The sequence below is a fragment of the Chroicocephalus ridibundus genome, chromosome 12, assembly GCF_963924245.1.
Source record: "Chroicocephalus ridibundus chromosome 12, bChrRid1.1, whole genome shotgun sequence".
In the NCBI taxonomy this organism is placed as follows: Eukaryota; Metazoa; Chordata; class Aves; order Charadriiformes; family Laridae; genus Chroicocephalus; species Chroicocephalus ridibundus.
The window spans coordinates 15,966,234-15,984,428 of record NC_086295.1 but is presented as its reverse complement, the minus strand read 5'-3'; the positions used below and the strand labels follow the sequence as shown (position 1 = coordinate 15,984,428).

The 18,195-nt window shown below is 51.2% G+C and overlaps 1 protein-coding gene across 2 annotated transcripts in view; it reads right to left on the bottom strand.

The window, feature by feature from the left end:
- The window catches only part of RALY (RALY heterogeneous nuclear ribonucleoprotein), a 142,644-nt gene extending 131,164 nt beyond the window's left edge, over positions 1-11,480 (bottom strand). For both annotated transcript variants that reach the window (XM_063349970.1, XM_063349971.1), the window contains exon 1: positions 11,336-11,480. The gene's annotated coding sequence lies outside the window, so the exon portion shown is untranslated. The remainder of the gene's footprint in view (positions 1-11,335) is intronic.
- Between the last annotated feature and the right edge of the window lie 6,715 nt (positions 11,481-18,195).

Below are 18,195 nucleotides of genomic sequence, written 5' to 3'. Positions count from 1 at the left end.
CCGAAGGAGGTGGTGACTGGCACAGCCCTTCTTTCATTGCAAATGTTTCTTGATCACCTTGTGGAGGTAACAGGTCAGCTTTAATACTGGAAATATCTTCCATGCTGCCTTGGATTGCATAAGGACATTCATACATTCACCTTCATCTACTCCGATCCTCCTCTGCCACTGTTTCAATCGTGGTTGTTTGCAAGGTCATCTCAGCTGAGGAAAAGTAATTTGGGTAGCAGAGCCAGCCAGTTCCCTCTTCAGCTTTAAAATAAACCCTAGATCCTCTCTTTACCTGTTTTTCATGGATGCTTAGTGTCCCATAAGGTCACATTTTCAAGGTTTTCTTCCGCAAAACTAGGAGCTTCTCACTGTGAGAAACAAAGTTCTTACATCACCACATAACTTCAGGACTGAAGACAAGAGAAATTCCCCAACATGTAGAAACCAGCCAGATTGGAGTAGGTCACCTACTCCACAGACGGGAGTCAAACTAAGGGGATGAGAGGATGAAGCTCAGAACCGTATCTTTGTTCCCCACTAATTTTACCCGAGGAGAGCCTCTTCCACAAGGCCAAACACATCTGGATCTGAGGCCATGGCCACCAACACAAGAGGGAGACTCTCAACCACTTTCAAGCGTGTTAGATCAGGTTCCTACCTAACGTGCTTCTGGGAAGACAGGTTGTCTGTTTTCAACTCACTTTATCTTCTACCGCAGCCCAGGTGAGAACAGGTCAAGAAACATCAGCACAGGAGTTGCTGGGGGGAGGAGGAAGGAGGAGGGAGAGCGATTTGCATTTTAATAAATACAGCAGCAGAAACACAGGCTCCAGAGATTAGGAAACAGGCTTTTTATTCGGAGCAAGGCAAGAGGCATCTGCTGGAAGCCTGGCATGGAACATTTAGCATTTTGAACTCTAGGGCTAATCTGATATGACACTCCTTCAACCCTGGATACGCAGCTTAGATAAATCTTTCATCAATAAAGCTCATCATTGTCACAAAGCCGGAGCACATGGTAAAGCCAACATCCTTCACCTGCACATGCGTCCCCTTTGGGGTCTTCCCGTAAGGACGTTCCTTATGGAGCCGGCATGTGAATTTTGCGAGTCTCCCTCCCTGGTTGCAGAAAGGAAACGCTGTCGAGTTTCGTCTCCATAACGAAGCGAACACACATCTGACCTACATAGAGTGCACAGATGTGAGTAGCCTCACATAGCACTCCAGAGACTATTATTTTGGTTTTTAACGCAAAAAAAAAAAATAAATTAAACCACCACCTGCTTTGCCTGGAAACATGCAGGAACCAAAGCCAGTTGTAGACGGGAACGCTGCACCGGGCTTCGGACGGGAGCTCAGGATCACCACGTCCACCTCTTCTTCCAAACACACTTTTCAACAGATGATTTTATAGATTAAGACGCAGCTTTTGTTACCAAGACCGAAAGCACCGGTGACTCTGGGCAGGAGTTTGAAGAATCAATGTTTGTCCTGCCCTTGCGGTTCTGCTCCGTGGTTAACGGCAGGAGCGCAGGACAGAGCCCGGGAGCTGCCGAGCCAGGCCAGAACTGCAGCACGCCCGGCACCGCTGCCAACAACCTCTTTATTTTAAATAAGCTGCCTGCTACTGCAGCATCCAGGGGACCTATCAAAAGCCCAATGGTAACGCACGTCTGTTGCCGTACGAAATCCCGGAGTTTAATCTTGAGACAAAAGGAGTAGGAAAATAAGTAGATGCAAAGTGAAACGCAATGAAGACGCTCCTCCCCGCCCTGCCCAGCTCCCGGCAGGGAAGGTGCCCAGACCAGGGTGACCCCCTCGCAAGCCAACGCTGAGCCTTGCGAAAACGGCCGCTATGCTCCTGCGCCGAGCTAAATACCACATGCCACGCGTCTCTCAGAGGCTGGTCCCCTCCACGAGACCATCGGCTGTGCCAAGGTGAAGCCCCTGGGAATGGGAATCCCAGCAGCGGGCTCGGAAGGCCAGGCTGCGGCACGCGAGGCACTGCCGACCACAAAGCCCGATTTTGCGGGCAGGGCTGAGGGAGGAGAGAGGGTAGAAGAGCGTTACTAACATCGAGGAGGGCGAACGGGGAGCAAGGAGGAGCTGGCTTCGTTCCCAGCTCTGCTACCACCCAAGGTCAGGCCAAGTCGCACGCCCTCCTACCTTTTATATATTTAGAGCGTAAACTCCAGAGCCGCGGCTGCTTCTCACTAGCTGTACGCACAGAGCTTCAGATACATCGCACCGTAATCAAAGGTTGGCTGTCAAGTCCTCCAGATTTTTGATATTTGTTAAAAAAAAAATAATAAATAAGTCAGATCTCTCTTTTCCACGGAGGGGAAAAGAACCAGGATGGTGGTGACTAGAGGGTGGGAAGCCTTATCAATACCTCCTGCTCTCCTTTATTCTTGCTAGAAAGCTTCAAACTAAATTCAAGGAATAAACAAGAATAAAGCAAATTAATCAGTTCACATCTATTAGTTAGTATTTAGCCTACTTGCCAGGTATTCCCCTTGCTCATGACTGCGAGACTCTGGAGGCAAAATAAAAAGATGACAGACTTCAGAGTAAGAAAAAAAAAAAAATATCCTAACTTACTGCCTGCTTTTAGCCAGAAATTTAAAAACCAGCCACTGGAAGCAGAAGCCCACACTTTGCAATTGAGCATAAGCATCTCGTCAGCATCGGCCTGTTCCCTACCGACACGGAGAGCGGCCCAGCGCGGGCAGGAACTTCCAAAAGCCTTTTCTTCTCTCAAACAGCAACTCAGTGGCTCTAAAGGCTGTTTTCCACCAGCGCACAAAGCTTTCTCACTCACATCACTGCAGGTTACAGAAACGCTTGGTAACACTCCCCTTCCGTCACAACCAAGGAAAGAAAGAAAAAAAGTGTCTGTATTTATAAGATATTGCTGGGCTGCGTTGTCCAACTGCATTTTGCCCCAAGACATGGCAACTTTTCCAGCCTGTTGAAGCATGGAGTTTATCCCCTTTTTTGGGACTCGTAGAGAAAAGGCTTTGTGTAAACACACGCTATTTACTCCCCATACACAAAACACACACTATTTACTCCCCACACACACTACAGCTTGGCAACCCAGCTGTGAAGACTTGGGGCAAGCTATAAATCACTCGCGTGTCTTAACGGGTAAAATTACTTGCTGAGCCAGAGTCCCATGCACCAATACCTCACAACGAGCTACAAAATATAGATGTTTATGTTACATACACGGCTAAAAATCTATCAATCCTGAGGTCACGAGCACTGTGTTCTCTTGCGAATCAGAATTTTAACAGGAATACATCACCGGCTCGAAAGGCGCAAAATTGGATGGTGATACGACACTATAAACTGAACTGCAGAGGGCAATGCTAATAAGAGCAACGAACGCGGAGGGCAGCCTGTACCACAAATACACCCGCAGCCACCTCCTCTGCTGCTGCCCAGGTTGCTGTACCACCCATGGGCTTAGCATCCTCCAGTTGCCCTGCACCCCAAAAGCTCCCCTCACCTGTATTTCGGAACACGCTACAGGAACAGGGGTGATCATCCGCCTAAAGAACAAGCCAGCTATGTGCTCCCTTCCAGGTTAACTCAGGGAAGAGGTGGGTATGAGCCGTCACCATTTAAGTCCTAAGACAATAAAAAAAAAAAAAAAAAAAACCACATCTGCATACATAAAGTAGCCATCAGAAGCACGCTACATAATTTTAAGTCTTGCTTCCTGTTCAACTGTAGCTTCTGGGCTTTTCCACACTGAATTACAGCCACCTCCATCGTCTCCTGCTTCTTTTATAAAGCCAATGTTTTGCTGTTGTGGGGGTATTTTAACCCAGCCCTGGCGGGTCTCAAGTGCTCAAATGGGAAAGGAAGGAAGAAATTCAAAGTTGTTTGTCTCCTATTTTGATATTGAGCTACCCTGGCGGCAGCTACCAGTGCCGGGCATCATTAGAGCGCTGCTGCATCCCACCGGCTGCGCAGCATCACCCAGCGGAGCCCTCCCATCCCTCTGCAGCGAGCGGCACAAAGAGGAAAGATCCCGCTGTCGCAATAAGGGCAGAGCAAGTAATTTTTAAACAGGATCCCACTCACCAGGCAGAGCACCGGTAGCTTTTGCCTTGAAATTAAGTAGTACTTTAGCCTTCTCCTCTCCTGGAGCCCCTGCTGCTTTCCAGACTGGGCTGGAAGGGTAATCCAGCAGAAGTGGGAGCAGAGACATCAGCTGATTTATACTTTGGCTGAAAGAGCTTTACTCTTTGGGACCATACGCACGGCCCGTTCATTTGGGGAAAAGAGGTAATTTAAGATTCCTTTTGTAATGACTGCTGGCAGAACAAAGATGAAGGACGGCAAGAGATGATCAATGTTTAAGCCCATCTTCCAAGTGATTTGGGGAGCTGCTGAAAATAAACAAGCAATCAGGGCCCAGGAGCCCAGGTAAAAGCTGACGAAGAAATTGCTTTTTTTCCTAGGCAAACAGAAGACGGCTAATAGCTCAGTTCAGAGAGGCTGAACTCCCTCCCCTCCTAATATGAGCAGGGCAAGAGACCAAGTTTAATTTCTTCCCCGCAACAACTTTAATTAAAATCATCTAAGCCCTTCCTGCCTCTCTCCTGCCACGAGGTGTGGTTCTGCTCACAGGAGGTATCAGCAAACCCCGGCTTATTAACGTGCCCTCCCTGAAAATGCTGTTTAGACAGCAGTCAAATGGCTGGGGAGCCCATCTGCAGGAAAGCACTCCACTCCTAATTAAGAGGAAAAAACACAAAGCCCACCTTTGATGTGTATCAGTGGCAGCAGTCATTCCCCCAGCGCTGGTGAAGCTGCTCAACAGCGTCAGCTTCCCAGGGCATCCTTCCAGTGGAATTTAGCATCAGATGCTTTTCTTCGCCGTCACCCGTGCTCTGTGGGTGCCCAAGATGCTGCTGGAGGTAAAGGAAGGACACTGGCTGCATGGGATGAGCTGTACCAAGGATTTTTCGGTGGTTTTATAAGCACAGAAATCTCAGAGCCAGTTCCCCCGTGACATTCTTGTGACACGATCCACGCCTGTGTCTGCACAGACGCGGTGATGTGGGGAGGCCTGTCCCTGGGCTGGGGAGAACTTATGGGACCCCTCCAGTCACCACTGACGCGGGCAGCATTTGTGCAAGGCAAAGTTCTACTGGCCTGCTGAAACGCGTGAGAACGAACGGGAGTTGCACGCAAGATTAAACTGTGGAGCAAAACGTAAAAGTTCTAAATAAAAAAAAATTTAAGCCTAAGTTACTAGAGGAGCTCAAGAGGATTTCTGCAGTGCTTATAACTCTTACGAACTCCCAAAAGAGTTTCAGGAGTTGGTGAGAGCTGTGAGCACTGCACATTGCAGCAGAACCAACAGTCACAAGCAAATACCTGTTTCACAAGTGGATACAGCTCCAGGGATGGAAACCAGGAGCTGCTGAACCACCGAACCACCACCACGAAGCTGCCCTTCCAGCAGGGACGCGCTCAGTCAGGCCATGCAGCACCACCCGCTCTGCAGCGTTACGTCCCAGTGCAACCCCAGGGTTTCTCAAATTTATCTAGGAAAAAAACCCAATTATATAGGAGGCTAAAGGGAGCCTTGCTCCTAGATGAAACTCTATGCCCAGTACCAACCCCCTGCCATCTTCTACGTAGGGGCCATATATCAGACCAGGAGAGTCACCTTTTTTCCTGGCTAGTCTAGGATGCCACTGAGAAGAGAGAGCAAAGGCCAGGTGAAAGTGGTAACATGAACACTGACAGCAACGCCTGCCAGCTGACTGCCATACGATACCATAGAATCCACAGAAGCAGTTGCCACCATGCCACCCTGTATGGTCGCGGTCCAAATCTCCTCCTTGGAGCACAAAATTATCCGCGCTTCTCCAAGCCAGTGGGCTTCACCACAAGCTAAAGTCAAACAGACATCCCACCTCCAAGCAGAGGTATTTTCTCCCCACGCAGGAGGCCTGACAGAACCGGTGCTCTCCCCACGTCCTCCTAAAGGAGGCACTTTTCTCACAAATGCTCCCAAGATCGCTTTCAAAAAAAAAAGTTTGCTAAAGGCAAAAGGAAGGCAGGAGCTTTGGGCTAATAAAGACATCAAGAACCCAGGTGGGGACCACCTGCAACCAGCTCTTCCATCCACCTTGTGTCCTTTGCCAGCCTAGTCCTGGACTCACGAATTCATACGTTACAAAGAATAATAATGTTGATCTATTCCCAGCTTCCAGAACAAGCGTCCATCGCCATCGTTTCCACAATATTTTCTCTGACAGATTCCATCACCCTTATTCCCACGTTTAATACTCTCGCTATCAGACAGACGCCTCCGTGGAAGGATGTTCTCCCTCCAAGGAAGGTGGGACACAGCAGGAGATGGAGCGGCACTGCCTCTGTTATTGCTCTTGCTCATCCATTTAGCCCGTCCATTCTTATTCTGCTCCTAGTAGCAATCAGAAGATGAGCTCGCATTCATTCCCACCGCGGCTGCGTTTGTTGAAATAGAAGCTGGTTGCAAAGGCAGCAGATAAAGCTCGGCCACTTTTCAGCGCCTATTGTGCGGTACCATCGCATGCCCCATTCAGACGATGTTGCAGACTTCACCTGGGAATCGCTGAATTCATGCAGACGTAGCCCAAAGGTGCCCACGCTATTTACCTCACTCTTGTTTTCTTAGAAAAACAAACCGGCATTGTGCTTTCTATTTTAAAATAAGACTTTGTAGAGCGAAAAAAAAAAAAAAAAGGGGGAGAGTCGTGCAACATCACTGGCAAAGCCTACAAATGGCTGTTAAGTAAAGGAAATGCCTTGCTGCAGGTACAGGGATGCTATCGAAACCAAGTCCAGCATCCTGCCCTTCCACGCCAGCATCAGGGCGGATGCAAAAGCTCAGAAGCCCCTAAATCAATGTTGGGGGGGGACCTTCCCCGCAAAGGCAAGGGCAAGTCTCGCCTGGGGAGCTTCTCCCTGGCACGTATCGCTCTACCTCAGTATTCGGTTTCAACATATTCTTAACGCCTGCTTTAAAAAAAAAAAAAAGTTGTTATTGTTATGTGGCAGTGACAGATGCAGGATGCGTCCCTGCGAAAACAGACGCGGCAGCTCATCAGGTCCCCCCTGGAGAGGGGGTTCGTCCACACCAGGTCTCTCCATGTTGGCAGATACAAGAGACCTCCCTACGCAGAACAAACGGGATTGTTTGTGTTGAACAGTGTTATACAAGAGCCAAAAAGATGACTCACGCCACCCGGATAGCCCTTCCCTGGCTACCCAGAGCCAAGCCAGGCACAGCCACAGAAAGCAGCTGTCTCAGGGGGGTTGGGGGGGGTTAACTCCAGGGACACCTCCCGCCCTGGCGACACGCTCCGGACGCTGTTTGTAACGCCAGTGCTGCTTCAAGATGGTCAGATTTTAAGACAAAAACAGTTCTCGTTTTATTTAAGAAAAGGAAATCATTACAACGCTCCTGGTATTTCGCCTTTATTAAACAAGAAGGACCTCACTGGGAGCTTACAAAACTATAGATTTTAGGCAATACACTTTTCCCCATCCACGTTTCGGCATCATCGGTTATATCCTGCGCTATCCCCCACCGCAGGCTCCACAGAAGGAGCTTCTCTTGTTTGCCCACAGCCTGGCAACAACACGATACTATTTCTGATTGTTTTAAGCTGCAAGAAACATGAGAAGCCAGAAAAAAAAAGCTTTGGATTCCCTATTTGCACGCATACTCCTCATCCCCATGCAAGCTGAGGATTTCCTAAGACGCGCAAAAGAACACAGTCTTTGCTGACTGCTACAAGCCTTGGCTTTAGTAGTTCCAGCATCTTAAATGCAAAACTAGACGCTTGCAAGCAGATGTTAATTCTGCAGAACACCAGTTTTGAGTCGATCTCTGCCCCGGTGTCACCTCAATTTTGCCTTCTGTAAAGCACACACAATTAATTTTAATATCGGAGCTAGCAGACAGCTGACCTTCTAATTAAATATACACTTTCAGGTGAGAACCAGCATGTAATATTACTCACTTGAATTAAACAGGTACACTGGCACCGGTGGCAGAAATAAAAATAGCCACAGTTCACACCACGGCGAGGAAGGCGGCAGCATTCCGGTGCACAACAGCAAAATCAACTTAATCACAAATGACAACTTCGGAAAGCCTTTCCTTTGGTTTCATCCTTGGCATTTTTCTAGGCCAGCTTGAAAACAAAAGCTTTGTCTTCTTAAAATGCAATTGCCTGAGGCACCTCTAAAAAAAGTGACATAACTCAGGTCTGAAAAAATGCCTCCTGGGTTTGAGAGTCTCCTAAGAGCATCTTTGCTATTCAGCTTGATTCAGATTACCCAGGTCAGCACAAACTCTGCAGATTTAAGCTCAGCTACCAACGCAGGTATAAAAAGCACACATTTAGGATTATAAATGTTATTTTAAAAAAAAAAAGAACTTGTTATTGATCCGAATATCCCTTTTTGCCAGTATAAACACTCTCTGATGACGGTTTATTCTGAATTTCACTCTGTCTAGCTTATTTCAGGATTTTTTTCTAGCATGTTTTTCTTGCTGGGTGTTTTCAAGCTTTCCATCACAAAACTCAAGCTGTGAAAAGAACGAGCAACTCGTTTTAGAATCAAAACTTGAGCCCAAAATTTGATTCCTTGTTTCTTCTCCCCTACACAAACCCTCTTTCATTTCTGTAACTCCGCAGGCAAAGCCCTTCTGCTTCTTCAGGCACAGGGACACAACCCTGCACCAGGCGAGACCGTAACGTAATGGGGGGGGGACAGGGCAGGGAAAGCTGCAATTCTCTTCAAGACAGGCACTGCTATTTCTAATGCCTATAATTAACACCTTGGATAATTCTACAGTACCGTTAGCGTATCAAAGATTTTTATATCCGTGGGCCATTTGTTTTGAGTGGATGCAAGTTTACTTCTAGGTCTGAAAACTCTTTATGCAGCCATCCCTGAAAAACTCAAATCTAAAGAAGTTCTGTTGCCTTTATTGAATAATTTGGGATAAGGAGAGCTGAAAGCTCTCTTGGTGCTGGGAAGGTGTTAGAGTCTTATTTTTCCGAATGATCAAGTCCCATCGCTTATTCCACATAAACTGCTCTCTGTCAAGAGCTTTAATCCTCTCTTTACAATCCCTAAATAAAACATCCTTCCAAAACTCGCTGCCTATTATCTGCCTTTTCGGAAGAAAGCGGTTCCTAAGAGCCCCACCTCCTTCTGCTTTGCCGTTCCCCTGAAACCCACCTACGACATTAGCTTGACAGAAGTAAAATACAGGCAGTCCTTCACGGGCACAGCACGGGGAGCTAAATGAGCATCTGTCTCAACATCGTCACCTCCTGAAGACAGGTACCACATGCAGCCAAGCCGAACGCCCTGCACCGAAGACAAGAGTCATCAAAGAACTTCCAGGAATGTGAGCAATAAACCTTGTGACGAGCTGTCACCGAGAGCTGGCAGCCCATGGAGGATGCTACAGAGCCACTTTGCTGTGCCTTAACCTGAGGTTTCGCTCGTGGCACAGGGTCCTTATCTCCCTGCTCACCCATGAAGACCAGAAAAAGGCAGTCCTAGTCCTTCCCTTTACAGCAAGTCAGCACAGGTTCCTCAGCCAGGAGACGAATTATTATTATGCTGGCTGTGCTTGGAAAACAGGCTCCTTCCCTACCCTTTACCTTAATAAAAAATAACGCAAAGAGCCCAAATCAGAACAAACTGCAGAATAAAGGACAGGAGAAAACACAAGCGAGAGCAACCACCTCCCCCTTCTGAGCTGGGAAAGGGAACCCAAGAGTGGAAGCGCCTGTAGAAGAGAGCAGGGTTCTTCCTTCCAGCAGGGATAACCCAGGGGTCCTGCCGTAGCCTACACCTTCCACCTGCAACTGCTCACCGCGACGCCAGCCAGCATCGCTCAGCGCCAGCGCGAAGGGGCTCAGCCTGGGCACCCAGGTGCCCAGCAAACACAGGTCTGAACAGCAAACACCAGCCTGAACGCTCACACCGGCCCTGCCAGCTCTGGAGAAACCACCCACCGCGGCAGACGCGGGCTGCCCAAACCCTGCCACCAGCTATTGATTACCTTACCGCATTTATTTGCGGGGGAAAGACAGTAATTACTTCCTCAATATGAAATAAGAGGGTCTTTTTTATTTTTCTGGCCTGGAAAGCAACTAATTGTGATGCTCCCGAGTTCAGTCTCCCCTAAAGCCTGATCAGAAGGGTGACCTGAAACCAGAGCAGCTGCGGGAAGGGGGGAAGCCCCGGGAACCTGCAGCCCAGGCCAAGCCTGGTTCCCGGCTCAGGCTTCCAGCCCGCACCTTCCCCATGCCAGAACACAAATTGGAGAATTACACTTGGAAGCACAGTCCGGAAAACAAAGGTGCACATCCACGCATGCAGGCAATTCATATCTTAGCCTTCTGGGCTCTCAAATCATAAAAGAAATTAGCTGCGGAGCCACCCTTATAAACGCAAAGCCACAGCCCGAACTCGCCAGCTGACGCGGGAAGCCAAAACCAGCCTGACAGCAGCAAAAATCGGGAGTTTCCTACATCGCCTCAAATACTTCTAGAAAACATATCGGCGCCGGCTAACGTTCCCAAATGCTAGAAAAAGTGCCTTTTGAGAGACCGTAGCGCCCAAGCGCTGACACGCCGAGGAGCGCATTCCGCAGCCCCTCTGCTACCGGGGTACAAGCCCCGCTGGCCCGGCGCGGCCTCAGGAGCCCATCGCTCCCGTCGTTCAGCCCGATTTATGGGTACGAAGCGCCTCAAGCGGCCCCCAGCCCGCCCGGGAGCCCCCCTCCCGGCGGGGCCGCGGGTTCCTGCCCTGCGGGGGACACAAAGTAACGCGCGGCCGTTCCGCCGCCACCCCCGCGCCCGGCACCGCCGTTACGAGCCTCCCAAGCACCGCGGGGGGGGACCCTGCGGCGTGGGGGGGGGGGGACGGGGGGGACTCAGACCAGGAGCCGGGGCGGCAGCGGGGACGGGTCCGGACCCAGCAGCCGCTGCTCAACGCCCAAGTTTCCCGTCCCGCGGGTGCCGGCGCCTCCGCGCTTCCCGTTAAACGGGGGAAAAAGCGTAAATCGTGGAAGAAAAAAAAAAAAAGAAAAAGGAAAAAGAAAACAAAAAAATGAAGACAGTGAATAGCGGCGAAAAGAGAAAGAAAAGAGTGAAGGAAAAAATAAATAATAAAGAAGGCAATAACTCGTTTGCAGCCAGCCCCCCGTTGCCAGCGGAGCGCCCAGGAAAGCTCCGTCTTTGGGAAGACGGGGGGGAGGGGGGGAACGGTACGGGCGGCAGCGGCCGAGAGGACTCACCGATCAGAGCAGAGCGGCGCGGAGGAGGATGAGGAGGGAGAGGGACGAGGCGCGGAGCTGCCGCCCCCAGCCCGCCTCGCCCCGCGGGAGCCGCCGGCAGAGTGCCGCGCACCGCCCCGCCGCCCCGGCTCCTTCCCGCCGACCGTACCACGGCGCCGGCGAGGGAAGGGGGGGGTGACACGGGGGATGGAGGAGGCGGGGGGGGGGGGGTTGTCGCCCACGCCGACGGTCGCTGCCCGCCCGCCGGTGCCGCCGCGGAGGCGGCCGAGCCGATCCCCCCGGCGGGGCCACACCGCGCCGCCGGGTCTCGGCCGAGGGCAGCGCCGGGTCCCCGCACCCCCCATCGCTCCGCAGCCGGCGCGGTGGAAGAGTCCAGCCAGGGGGGGCCGGGGGGGGGAAGAGCGCGGGGATGCTCCGGGGGCGGCGGGTCCCGGCCCCGCAGCGCGACCCCGGGAGCGACCGGACAGCCCGTCCCGGGGAATTCCCGGAGATCTGTCGGTTTGAACCATCCTCGGCGGAACCGCGGCCGGGCGGCGGGTGCCCCGGGGGGCGCGGGGCCGGGCGGGCAGGGCCGGGCTTGGGGGTGCCGAAACGCCAGCCCCGCCGCCCTTCCGCGGGCGTTCACTGGGACAGATGAACTCCCAGCTTGGCTTCTCTGTCCCGTGCGTCGTTGCTCCTCGCTATCACGATATAGTGGCGTGGTTTGGGTTGGACTGGCTACTAAAGCCAACGACAGATGCTCTCTTCTATCTCAAACCAGGACAGGAAGGAATCAGATGTTTTCTTACCAAAGGTGTCCGGCGTTTCATCACTCGATCCATCCATGGGGTGTCCATGGCAAGCAGAGGCATGGCAAGCCTTGGCAGCAGAGGGACAGGCACACGCAGACATGACCACCCCCTGCCCTGCAGCGCTGCCTCCAGCTCTGGGGCCACCAACAGCAGAAGGACACGGACCTGTTGGAGCGGGGCCAGAGGAGGCCACGGAGATGCTGGGAGGGCTGGAGCCCCTCTGCTGTGAGGACAGGCTGGGAGAGCTGGGGGGGTTCAGCCTGGGGAAGAGAAGGCTCCGGGGAGACCTTAGAGCCCCTTCCAGTCCCTAAAGGGGCTCCAGGAGAGATGGGGAGGGACTCTGGATCAGGGAGGGGAGCCATAGGACAAGGGGGAATGGTTTTAAACTGAAAGAGGGGAGATTTAGATGAGCTATCAGGAAGAAATTCTTTGCTGTGAGGGCGGTGAGCCCCTGGCCCAGGTTGCCCAGAGAAGCTGTGGCTGCCCCATCCCTGGAGGGGTTCAAGACCAGGTTGGACGGGGCTTGGAGCAGCCTGGTCTGGTGGGAGGTGTCCCTGCCCAGGGCAGGGGGGTGGAATGAGGTGGTCTTTGAGGTCCCTTCCAAACTAAACCATTCTGTGACTATGATTCTATAAAATAACGCAGGCAGCACTGTACACAGCATCAGTTGACAATGTGCACACAGGTTGCACACACACACGCACGATGTGGTCCCAGCTCGTGGGAAGCTCATTCAGGTCACTGGGACATTTACCGCAAATAATTCTATGCGATAGCTCTCTGCAGCCTGTACTGAAGAGCAGGAGCCCACTGCCAGGAGCTACCCGACAGAGCCGTGCTCACTGCAGCCCTTCAGTGTGTTCCTGTTCACAGGTTTCTGGGATAGCGTCAGAGCACAGGTGATTAACTGGCAATCAAGGCAGAGAGAGTTCCCCCGAGAAGTATTCTCCATTGATCCCAACATAACTACGGTGGTGGCGAAGTGCTCCGTTATACAAAACTACCCAGCATAACGCGCGCTCCTGCTGAGGCTGGTGGGAGTGATGAGGTGCTCAGAAGATACCTCTGAAGGTTGGGTTGTTCAGTAGTAGGAGACCCCTTAACAAGGTGAACCCTCTTGCCAACACCAAGACCTGACTGACTGTGGGCTGGAGGCAAGATCTCTGGGTACTTACCAACCCAAACGTGAAGAATTAACTGTTTTTTTCAGCTTAGTTTTTCTTGGGCGACTCACATATCTCTTCCAAGCTTCACTTTTTCACCAGCAGAGTGGGCTTCCCAAAGAAAGGTTGAAAGGCAAAACCTCGTCAGCTTCCCAGTTTAATATATTGGCTTTTCCACTGAAATCCGGATACCTCAGTCTGTCATGGGACATTGCGCTCCCTCTCTCTTTGGAAAACAATCTCCTCCTTGGGTTTTGCCTCCCGTGATCAATCACACCCCCCCCCCCCCGAGAGTGAGGGGAGACAGTGCATCATAGCGGTACTGTGTTCAGGGTGTCAAAGTGCATATCCTGGGCAAAGGAGTCTTCCAGAAGGAGGATCAAGAGGCAGCAAATTATAATTTCTATGGAGCTCTGCAACAGCATTTCAGAATGATTTAGAGATATTTTTCCAGTGTTGGGGCACTCGGCTTTTTGACCAAAATTCTCCGCCCACAAAGGCCCCAGTCCCCAGTAACATCTGTAAACTTCTGCAAAAGCAGGTGCTTCTCATATTAGTCCAGAATTAAGTTTTCATCAAAACCTGATTTTCTTTAAAGTTCCTATTTATTATTGCTTAACGATCACTTTGAAGTCTGTGGGTGGGAAGCAATACAAAAGCATCTTTCATTATTCATTAAGGACAAATGGTGCAGGGGTTTTGGAAGGGAATAGAAAGTACACGTACTTTTCTGCACTTAAAACAGTTATTTCTTATTAATAACCCCGCAGAAAGGTGCCCCACGGAGAGCTGCAGTTTGGGTGCTTTTGAAGTAAAGTCTCTTGATCACAAAAAGAATTATTCTTCCCCTGTGACATTCCTGAGCAGACATCCTGGGAAATGTTTTGTTTTGTCATTTTTATTTTTTTTTAAAAGATTTAGATGCTTGTTTTTGGGGGGGTGTCCTTCATGGGACAGAAAAGTAATGTAATCGTGGAGATCAAGACCTGTCATGAGAATAAAAAGCTGCAGCTACAGAGCAAACACGCAGCAGGTTTGGGAAGAAGATTGAGGAACCATAAAAACCCAGGAGAGCTCAGGATGGAAGGGGCCCTAGAGACCTCATCCAACCTTCTGGGGGTTTTCTGGGCTTACTCCAGTTTTGCACCACATTTCTTGTCCCAGAGGTGGCCCAACTGCATGTGCTGTTCCAACTGTGGTGGGCATGTGCCAAGGAGAGGGAGTAGGCATCGCCCTCCATCCACTGACCACACAGCTTGGTCTGCTGTCACCATCCTTGCTACTAGGGTGCACTGCTTCTCAAGGTTCACTAGCTCCCTGGTGGCACCCGGGGGCCTTTGCAGCAGAGCTGCTCTCCAGCTGGTCAGTCCTCAACCTGCGTGGGGCAAGGGGACAGTCCCTCCTGCGTTCAGGGCTTTGCACTTGTCCTCACTGGATTTCATAAGGTCCCTGTTGGCTGGTTCCACCAGACCATGTAGTCCTTGCTCAGGGGCAGCCCTGCCCTCAAGCATATTGACTGCACCTTTGGTGTCATCTGCAAACTTCAGGGTGCGTTTTGTCCCCTCCTCAGGTCATTGCTGGGGCTGTAGGACAGTGCCCAGGAATGACCACTGAGAGGTTTTTCCCTTGGTATTGCCCCTTGTAACTGGCCTCCAGGTAGACCATGACCAACCCCTAACCTCCTCAGAGCCCAACTATCCAGCCAGTCTTTCACTGCTTTACAAAGCCACCCATACGGACTGTGATGTCCTAACTTGGATGCCAGGGTGCTGTGGAAGACCATGCCAAAATCCTGGCCAGCACCAAGGTAAATGGGGTGGGGTGGAACCACAGACAAGAGTCCACCTCATCCCTGGAAAGAGTGGACGGGGGAACTCCGATCTGCAGAGCTGAGGATGTGCTACTCCAAGTCCCTTGGTCTGTCTGCCCTGAACAGAAGTCATATGCTGGTCCCAAGGCTGAAGGAGCAACACAGAGCAATGTTGCCATGGTCCCACTGGTGAGGAAGGGCCCCAGGGCACAGCACAGCTCCTCTGGCTGTGCCTCGTGATAGGGTCTGTCCCTCCAGTCCTTAAAGGGTGTCCTTGAAAGAGCAGACTGTGAAATTTAGTCAGGCCGTAGAAGAAGTCAACGTGGGGCCGTGCACAGCTGCCTGCAGGGTGCCCCGATTACCACCACCGTTGCCAGCAAAAGAGGTGCTGGGAGCCCACGAGCAGCGTCTGTGTGGTGAGGGGCTGGTCCCGGGGTCTCACCTCCTCATCCCGTCCTCTCCCTGCCACCTCCTGCCCCTGCCACCCTGCTTGGATGGAGCAGCCCAGACTAGAAGTGATGTCCTTGGGGACTCAGGGCCACGTGGGGACTACGGGTGCCCACCCGGCTGGAAAGGAGGGTGCGTGGGGACCTGCCATGCTCAGGGAGAGGGGGCGAAAGCAGAGCACACTGCTTGGGGACCTCTCCGGGGCCACGGAGCAACTCCTGGGGCTCCTCCGAGGGCTCACTGCCTGCTGAAATACCCTGGAGAAAGCAAGTCCTCCGGTGAGACCCTTCCCTGGCTCCAAATTTGATAGCAGGACCCTGTAAAGGAGGCGACAGGTGCTTTTTATCCACCTGTTTGTCCCGGACACTGCCGTGTTCGTGGCTATGAATCCTTCAGACATTTCACCCTCTCACCCCTCTCTCCCCATCGCCCTCATTTCAATCTTCTACGTTCGATTTTTTGCGATGGGAGATGGAGAAATGCCGGTGGTTTTCTTTCTTTCCCTTTTTTTCTGTGTTTTTAATGAATTTTTCATTTTGTTCCACCGGTACAGGAAGAATAACAATGAAGCAACAGTGTCAACACAGAATTTTCTCCAAAGTCACACCGTGGCCAATCTGCAGCAACAATAATAGATTTTATGAATCCCACTAAAGAGGATTGTTAGCGGAGGGGGCGGGGGGTGCATCTCAAAGGCTCCGAAGTTATTTGTGCTTTCCACGCCACGAGGCCCTGTTGTAAGCAGCTATTTAAAGAACAAGCGGAAAAAAAAAAATATCATTCTGCAAAAGCAGATTTCTAATAGCAGAGGAACAAAAAAAATATATAGGCGCTTTATGATGTTTAAAGAAAATAAGTTGCCGAAGAAGGCAGGTCTGTGCCGCTTGCAGTGGGAGGTGCGCTGGATGCTGCCCGGGGCTGGGGACCACAGCTGGGCTGAAGAGCGGTGGATGGGATTTGGATTTTGGCTGCACTTGGGGTCCTGCTGGTCCGGCTCCACAGCCGCTGCCCCCGTGATGGGTAGGCTTACAAGTACCAGCCAGGTTGTCTTTTTATATTTGTCTTTTTTTTTTTAATTTTTTTTTTTCCAGGAGGTGTTAACACCAATTTATGAGCTCAGTGGGCTGGCGGAGACGGGTGAGCAGCCCTGACCTTGGAACTCCCCTCTGGCAGATTTCTTTTTCCGCCCCATCTCAAAGTCAGTCTGAAAGCAATAGAAGGATGTTGGAGCCGGGGGAGCCGGGGCTCATCCGACTTCGTCGTAAAAGAGAAAAACTCAGTGAACACAACCTGAAAAATCAGATGCCTCCAACGTGGTCCTGCAGCTGTTGATCTGGGAAGGGCTGCCCATTCTGTGTCAGTCTCCTGCATGCTGCTGCTGCCCTGAGCGCAGGAACGCCCCCGCAATGGGAAATTAATACTGGCATTATTTTTTTGTTGTTTTTCCTGCATATATACTGTTTATATCCAAGTGCCTTTTCTTCCGGGAACTGCACACTACGTGTGGCTGAAGATGGCCTGAAAACAAAACCTTTGCTTATTTTCTTATGTTTTCTTAGTGCTGTCCAAGCGAGGAAATCAAAGATGTGCTCTTAAGCACTGAGCGCACCCAGGGCAGGCAGCTGTGAATGGGAGAGAGCACAAACGGGATTCGCTCTAAAAAGAAAGAAAAATAATTAACAGGGCGGGGAGGGGGAAGCAAATAAAGAATATTACTTCCAAGGGTCATTCCAACTGAACCTCTTTGCCTGAATTTTGGAGGCTAAACAATCAAGCTGACAGTGTTTTCTTCCTGAAAATGACACGTTGTCTGTCAAGGTGCTTTTTGGCCCAGAAACGCTGCCCAGCTCCGACCGTGATCCTGTTTATGAGCTATCAAGTGAAGGTGACTGCCTGAAATGGTTGTCCTGAGGGAAGGGAGCAGAAATGCTGGTGGCACACAGCAACACCTGCCCAGGTAGCGCTCCTCCTCCCTTGGATGATGCCTGGGCACAAGCACTGATAAATCTGCCACCGTATGGGTACCAGCAGCGTTTCCCAGCTCGACATTTCCTCTGTTTGGTTCGAGTGCCTGACAAATGATGGAAGCACAAGAACAATAAAGACTAAATCTTATCTTAATAGTCTTTCATTATTAACTGTCTCCAGATTTATTCATCACTTAAGGAGGTACAGAGTGAGCCAGACACGACTGGTGTGAACCCAGGCGAAGTTTCTGACTTTGCCGGTGCTGTCTGATCTCCATCGGTGAGATCTGACCCTGCAGTTTGTTTCTCTTTCAAGGTGTACGCTGACTACGGAGAAACGCTGGCCACATGCTGCTCTCGCCGACCACTGGCTCTTGGCCTTCGGGTCCTTCTCCTGCCCTTGGATCCAGTGGGGACGGCAGCCCCGTGGTGAAGCAGAGGCAGGGACCAGCCTCTTCCCTCTGCGGTGCCTCAGGATGCTCCTGGGGAAAAGGGAGAAGGGGGGAAAACCAGTGCTGCCCAGGCGGTAGCTGGAAAAGAAGAGCATCGAGGGGCTGGATAACCCAGTTCCTCGTCGGTGTGCTTTCCTCTGCCATTTCCACGCTCTAGGAAAGGAATGTGAATGTGCTTGAACGACACTTTATTCTCCAGCACTTTATGTACCGCCCTCCTGCCAGACACT